We start from the raw sequence: 6879 nt of genomic DNA, 5'->3' as shown, positions 1-6879 counted from the left end.
GAAGCACACTAAAGACACGTCAGTATAATCGATTCAGTGCATCGGATCGTTCGGATCGGATCGGAATTAATATGAACCTCATTGATAATCAGTTTTCTAAAACTGACACTTTTCTGGTTTTGTTAATCAAAACACACCAACGACAAACGGTCATCGTTGTTTGTTTTCTTCATCTACTTTTGTGTCATCTACGATTGTACCATATTGGTGGTGGTGCGGTTACTTTGACGGTGGCATAAATGACAATGAATTGAGTATAGTGAGCATGATTGTTTTCGTCCCTAACGCCGATTGCTCATAGGGAAACAAAGTTACATAATGAATTTTGAATTCATGATTTTGCAGAATTTCTTTTCGTTCTATATATAGTTAAACATGTGGAACATAGATAAGGCACAATAATACATGTATATCCCAAATATGGTTTTTAACATGCGTAGGTATATTTTTTTTAATTGAGATAAGACTTCAATCGATTGTAAAACTATATTACTACATTTTACACAAACTTAATGTATATGACACTTAAAATATAATTACCGTATAACATAATATTGAAACGACTGGCTTTTCGTGCACAAGATGCTTAACAATGCCGTTGCTGATGTTTGGCATGTTTATGGCAACTCAAAACGCCCAAATGGAGAGAAGCGTTCCAAGCTAGGTGTCAAATATATAGTCTCGAAAAGGCTTTGAAAGTTATATAATCCTCTCATGAAATCCATTATTATAAATTGCATTGCTAAGTGCATAAAAGCAAATAAATGTACGAGATTATGGTTGATTATGTGTCTTTATCATGTTTTCGACATGAGATTAAATCCCGTACTTTTATTCGCAAGCAACTCCGCACTTATAATTCGCGTAAGACGATATATATTACACTAAGAACAGCGTTTTAGTGAAAAATAGTTCATCACTGCTAAAGACATTCTTGCACATTTTCGAAGAGCATCACTTTTCGGGTAAAAATTGCCCAATCTTAATGGGTTTTTCCACGAAAGTAATTTCCCGAATGCCAGTTCGGCAGTTCCCCGACTGCCAGTCACCCGAATATCTCGTTTCCCCGAATAGTTTATTTGTTCGAAAAGTTTTCGGCACACATAATTGTCGTAACTTAACACATTTCAAGGTGATCGCATCAATTGTGTACCCTTCTTTATTTGATTGACGGTTCAAGAATTGTGTATAGTATACACGTTTAATCGAGCAACACACGAAAGAACTGCGTAACTTTTCGAGAAAATGGATCATTCGGAGAACTGGCACTCGAGGGAACGAGTCATTCGGGGAACTGGCGTTCGAGGAAGTTACATTCTGAGAAACGACATTCAGGAAAAAAATACCACAATCGTATTGGTGATGTATGTATTGTTTTGTTACGAAATATTCAAGGTTTACCTTCTATTTTATATGTATGTGATGATATATCTATATTAAGATAGTTCACGATACGAAAAACATGTAGTGATTTTTTAATATCTTATTAGTGAATTGGAACGTGTAAAACGGGTCAAAAGCAAGATAGAACAATATGTACATTTTAACTCCAGTCACTTTCCATCGTCCGCCATTTCAACGGTAGATATGAATATTCGTTTGATGACCAAATTAACCATTCGGGGTGCTTAAATCGTTTTAGTTTTGGGCGATCATTTATTCTACGTTCATTACACGATTTGAAATAATATATTTATTATATTATTTTAGAAATAGAGTAAGGTGGGGCAAAAGTTCGACCTTAGTGGAATAATCAAAGTTTCCAGACATAAAATATTGAAAAAGATTTTATCTTAAATTGGTTCCATGCAACGAAAGTTTGACCAAAAATTACAATATTCACGTCGAAAAACAACAAATAGCCATAACTTTTCCAAATCTCAATTGAGTTTTATGATATTTGGAGTGAAAGTCTCTTACTTGAATAGCATTCGAATCACCATGACATTTATAAGTTTTGTTTTGAATTGAGTTAGAAAGCTTAAAAAGAAACTCTTGCCTGACTCGAACTTTTACCCCACTTAACTCTACCCAGGGAAAAGTTACCAATATTGCTATTTTTTTTTTTTTTTTGAGCTGACGGAAATAATGATTCTGCTCGAGAAACAAAATGTGTACCGTCAAACGGGGTATCTTGCAACAGGGGTGAAACTTGCAACACTTCGACAAGTAACCGAATAGACGTTTTGTTCAGCATTGAGTTAAATTATTATGATTTATTCCGCCGTTTATTGACCTTAGGTATACAACAGAAGGTTTTGACAATGGTTTGGGTATCGTTTATTTTTTGGTGAGTTTGCTGGAGGTGAAAATCATATTAAAATTTGGATTGTATAAAACAAATGTTGAAAAACGTTCTTCGTACCACACAAACGGTAGAAATATGTCATTCGAGGCATTTGCTATCAGTTACAGTACTTAGTAGTGTACAAATTGACAACATAAAAGTTTTGATATTTTTTTGCTTAAACACTATAAAAATTCAAAAACGATTTTGACTACCCTTGTGGGGTAACTTGCAACAGCAATTTCGATCTCAATTGTTTGATATTTCCTGCCGTTTGTCATCGAAAACACATGAAAAAGCAAAATTGAATATATATTTGTACAGTAACATTGAAATGTTTGTACCTCAATCAATTTAATACACTTTTTGTATTAATTTTTGGACAATTTGAATAAATCGTATTATTATTAGATTTAGTCTTATTTTCTTCATGAAAATGAAGAATAATTTAGAAAATCTGCATAAAAATTAACTTACAGATCAGTCATTGGGAACTCTCTGCATGAAATGTGATGGAAGTTATGCCAAAACCCAACAGGGACCATTTTAAAACATACATATCAATATGTTATACGTCGCTTTGATATAAATATGTCTAAAAAATTATGTATGTGAAGTAAAACCTAAAATACCATTGTATTTGTAGAAAAGTTGCATTAAAACGTTTTGATGGCTTTCCAATAACTGTCAAGACTTATGATATGCTAGAATTTTCCAGTGTGGACACCCTATGCAATGCCAACGAAGTTTTCAATCAAATTGGTTCAATACTCATAATTCAATCAATAATATTTAGTTTTCTAAAGGAAAACTAGCCTGTTTCTGATAATTGTCATGCTTTTACTGTAGAAAATTATTGAATGACCATAATAACACGATAAAGGATACATTTTAATAGTGTACTTTAGGTAGCACTGTGTGTTGCATGTTACCCCACATCAGGGGTAGCATTAAAAATGCATATTTTTCGTCTCTCCTGATTCCAGAAAACTAAATACTGATAAAATTAATACCGCGTGGTATTCTTTACGTAGCGATTAGGGTACCAGATGGTTTTTGTCTCATCTGAATTCTCAATTTTTTCATCCATATTGCTTTGAAGTTGAAAATTGTTGCAAGTTACCCCGTTTGACGGTATCAATTATGTTTGAAACGGAATATCATGGATGTTATCCACATTTTACTGCTTGCCCCATTCAAAGTACCAACCAACAATTTTAAAACATTGTCTATACATTAATCATGATTATTAACCTATGTAATGTTGTTATGTTTACAATTTAATACTTTTTTGGGACATCGAAGCTTCATGCATGTTTAATTTTTTTTCCACGAAATTGCCTAACGTTAGGAGGAAACCATACCCTTGCAGAGAAGGTGAATAATTTTCAAATTTTATTTTTATTTTATTTAATTTTCAACAAAATGCAATAAAATTAAAAAATATGGATGAAAAAATAAGATAAAAATGTCAGAAAATCAACTTTATTGATAGAAGAGCGGTGCATTTCAAACTACTACGCAACTGATTTAGTAGAAAAAGTAGATATTTCACGCTCTTTTCTGGGAATTCCGTGAAATAAATTATTAAATTCGCTGCGAGATTAAATCGCTGCCTACCGTTTTGTGTTGGAAAAGTTTGATTAAACATGCATTTTGTCACCTTCATTCACGAAATAAATGATTGGTACTTACGCCCTTATTCTAGCACACGCTTGAAGTGTGCTATTCAACCGCGTGATGTGACAAGGTATAACAATTATTTAAATTTAATTGATTTCCCAGATGAAATGAATTAATATCCTAGTTGTCAAGCATGATATATATGCATTTAGATTGTTGCAAGGCATTTTTTGTGTAACCCCTCTACCGACAGCATCATTTTTACCACAAAAATATTCAAATCGTTTTTTCAGATATATTTTTTACTATTTAAAATTTAAAAAAATTAAAATATGGCATCATGTTGTAATTTTCAGATTCTCAACCCTTTTGTATAATTTTTAGAGAAGCTTCTTAATATCTGACTTTGTATAGCCGGTACAAGAAATGTTCTTACAAGTTAATATTTTCTATTAAAAATATTTTTTTTTCAAATTTGCGATAACAATAATCAAAAATCAAAAAAGTAATAGCGATTTCAATATTTTTGTGAAAAATTCAAACCGAAACACAGTAAAAACTGTTTCTTTGCAAATAATTCAGTTTCGAATCGGATGATTGCCTTCAATCTTTCGGTACCATCGATGGGGGTGACAATGGGTCTAGGGGGTGAGATTGGGTCAAAACGGAAAAATATGTTTTGTGAAATATTTCAGCTAATAACGCTGATATTACTAAAATTAATAATTCATATGTTAGGGAACATATTATTACACTTAATTCATAACAATAAACATTTTTAGAAATAGTAGTTTTTGTGTACTACATCAATGAACTTGCATGTTGAAACTAGATAAAATTTACAACATAAAATTTCTCCTGTACAAAGTATCACACTAGAGTACATTAGCCTCTATTGTTGTTTAGTAGAATGTTGAAAGCCTTTTCATTACACATCACAGGTATTTTCCGGAATCTATTTGATTTTCCCACAAAAAAATCATTTTTTTCGGTACGATGTCTAAAACATTGAAAATGGGGGTGAGATTGGGTCAAGCAAGAACGATAGTAATTGAAATTCCAAGTCCACTTTTTTGACATTTTACGGTGCCGGGTGTTCTCTTTTTTAATTAAGATGTGTTTATTCTGTCTAAATACTGCATCTCTGAAACATCAAACAAGTCTACTTGAGTATTTCGTGCATTGAATAACAATACAACGCATTTTGACAACTTCTCAAACCAGCAACTGTGTTTCGTGCTCAGCAACATCGTAAATTTTTATCAAAAGGGTGTTTTTTCTAAATTTAATTATTTATCAGTATTTTCATATTATAGAAACATCTCACGGAAGTACAAATGAGTTTCATTGCTGAAATACTGGGATTATGACGTCAACTTCTGCCTGAAATTTATTGATCGTGGAATGTCGCACCGAAATTTAACTATTTGCGAAGGTTTAAAATAATCACTGTTTCAGTACACCTTTGGGGAAACTGAATGGGCTTCATAGCAATGGGGATGAGACTTTGAAGACAATTTGAGGGAAAAACCAAGAAAATTTATGTAAACTTGACGATAAATGTTGGGTTTACATATTTTTTCTCATAGCTCTTCAATTTTCAATACAATCTTTCTTTTAAGTGGGTTTATCATACTTGTGAAACATCTTAGATATCTTTTTGTCTTGTTTGCATCGTTTTTTGTCAATATTTTTCAGTTGTGAATGGTTATGAAATCATATTCTCAAAAACAAGTTATTTCAATTACAGTGACCCAATGTCACCCCCTCTATGGGGTGAGATTGGGACATTTTTCATTCACTTGTGGTGCCGCTGTGAATAAATATTTCTCTTTAATTTTTTGAACATTTGTTAATGTGCCATCAAGGTACATACACACCAAATTTGAAGTTTATTGGAGTTAAATTGCGATAGTTATTCAAAAAATAAATCGCACATATCCGTTTTTGACCCATTGTCACCCCCGACGACGGTATTAATAACGACATCTCTGATTAGCAACTATTAAATAGATTCCTAAAATAGAGTTAACTTCTCGTTTTTTGGGACAGATAAGTTACATGCATCTTTTATGGCAAAGCCCAAACGTATTCTTAACCTCTAACAGGCAGCATATTTTTTACTAAAAAAAATATCTAGGGTGATATGGGGCAAGAGTGCCATCTTCAATTTCATATAGTTCAAATCAATTTCCCAATGTTTCACCCAGGGTCAGTATGAATTAAGTTCTAATTGATGTTTGTGTAAAAACTACGTTGGAAAACAATTACTATGAAATTTTTTAAAAATGTCTTTAACTCGCCAACGCGAAAATGGCGAAATATTATAAGAATGGAAGACTGGACAATAAGGTTTGACTTCCATTTCCCCCAAAACATAATGATTTTTTCGCACAGTACTAATGGTTTACGATTGTTCAATACAGCTGTGGAGAAAATTTTCCAAGAAAAGTTATTTTGACATCACATCTTAAGGGGCAAGAAGGATACCAAAATTTATTCATATAAAATCAAATTAAATTTTGTTTTTATGGTCTTATATTACATCAAATAAATGTTTCCTAATAGTTAAAACCAAAATAAAACACTTATGACATTCAAAAAGGTTTCTAAATATTTTTTCTATTATTCCGGTAGCCAAATAGGATGACAAATAAACTGTTTTCGTCAAATTACGGTTTCTCTCTAAAGTCAACTTCTATCCCACAGTTGTTATCAGTACTTACTGTAGAATGTACAGTTTTGGTGAGGAAATCATAATATAAAAGATTTGTTGCATTTTACAATGGTAGTCTTCTTGCCCCGTGCCCGTTGAAAAACCTCATAAGAGACATTTTAAAAATCTCATACCAATATGTATTTCTTATTATTCAAAATCTATTCGATTGTGATTATTATATCATTTAGAACAAAAGGTGGGCTTGTGTGATCACTGGAGTAATCTTTTGAGATTGTGCTAATCAGCTGAG

This window comes from Aedes aegypti, chromosome 1 (assembly GCF_002204515.2).
Source record: "Aedes aegypti strain LVP_AGWG chromosome 1, AaegL5.0 Primary Assembly, whole genome shotgun sequence".
Taxonomy (NCBI): domain Eukaryota; kingdom Metazoa; phylum Arthropoda; class Insecta; order Diptera; family Culicidae; genus Aedes; species Aedes aegypti.
This window is presented reverse-complemented; position numbering follows the sequence as displayed.